At 24.4% G+C, this 1215-nt stretch overlaps 1 protein-coding gene across 1 annotated transcript in view; it reads left to right on the top strand.

Moving 5' to 3' along the window:
* Positions 1-1215, top strand: part of LOC117178407 (NEDD8-activating enzyme E1 catalytic subunit) — a 23096-nt gene that overhangs the window by 6446 nt on the left and 15435 nt on the right. The window lies entirely within an intron of this gene.

Genomic DNA, 1215 nt, shown 5'->3' with positions numbered 1-1215 from the left:
AATTAAACAACTAGGTTTTAAAGTTGAACTACTTTCTTAAAAACTGAAAAGAAATTTGTATCTCTTTCTTAAAAATTTAACTTTTCTGTTGAGAATTCTTGAATTTTTTTACAAAATTCGTATTTTTTGGTTGAGAATTCTTAAATTTTGTTAAAAATTTCGTTTTCTTTTTTAGAAAATTTAAGTTTTTGTTTAAAATAAATCTTTTTTAGTAGAAAATTTCACTGTTTGGTTGATAATTCTCAAATTTTGTTAAAAATTCGTTTTTTATCGGTAAAAAGTTAATTTTTAGTTGAAAATTCAACTTTATGGATAATTCTTAAATTGTATTAAAGTTCGTCTTTTTCATAGTAAATTAATCTTTTGGTTTTAAAATTGATCTTTTTTATTTGAATCTTCGACATTTTGGTTCAGAATTCTTGAATTTTGTTAAAAATTTCGTTTTTTTTTTGTAGAAAATTTAAGTTTTTGTTTGAAAATCAATCTGTTTTAGTAGAAAATTAAACTTTTTGGTCGATAATTCTTGAATTTAGTTAAAAATTCGTGTTTTTCGATACAAAATGAATTTCTGAGTTGAAAAATAAACTTTTTGGATAATTCTTAAACTTCAACTTTTTAGTTCGGAATTCTTGGATTTTGTTAACAAATTTGATTACTTCCTTTCGGTAAAATATTAAGCTTTTTGTTTAAAAATGCGTCTTTTTTAGTTGAAAATTAAACAACTAGGTTTGAAAGTTAGGTTTTAAATTAATCTTTTGATTTAAAAATTCATCTTTTTTAGTTGAAAACTGAACTTTTCGTTAAAATTTAACAAGTAAGTTTTAAAGGTTAACAACTTTCTCAAAAATGCATTTTTTGGTTGATGAATCAAAATTTTAGTACAAAATTAATTTTTTTGATTAGAAATTAACCCTTAAACGGCCAAAACGCCACTACCGGTACACTGCTTTTCAACGGCCAATAACTAAGACTATTCAACACTAGAAAAAATTGAGACACATATATTTTTATTGCTTAAGATCTCCTCTTTCCGACGGTGCCAATGAAATTCCTCAAAAAATTTATTTATTATCCCAAAATGCAGTTTAAGCAAAAAAAAACGTGATTTTTCGCGCCTATTTTTTTTTGTGAACCATTTTCCAAAGCTTTTCGAGTCTGTAATTAACCTGGAATCTCACTAACCGGTGGAATAAATGTCTAAACTTTGAGAATCCA

This window comes from Belonocnema kinseyi, chromosome 8 (assembly GCF_010883055.1).
Source record: "Belonocnema kinseyi isolate 2016_QV_RU_SX_M_011 chromosome 8, B_treatae_v1, whole genome shotgun sequence".
Classification (NCBI taxonomy): Eukaryota; Metazoa; Arthropoda; class Insecta; order Hymenoptera; family Cynipidae; genus Belonocnema; species Belonocnema kinseyi.
Note: the sequence above shows the minus strand (reverse complement) of the source record. Positions and strands in the feature narration are given on the sequence as shown.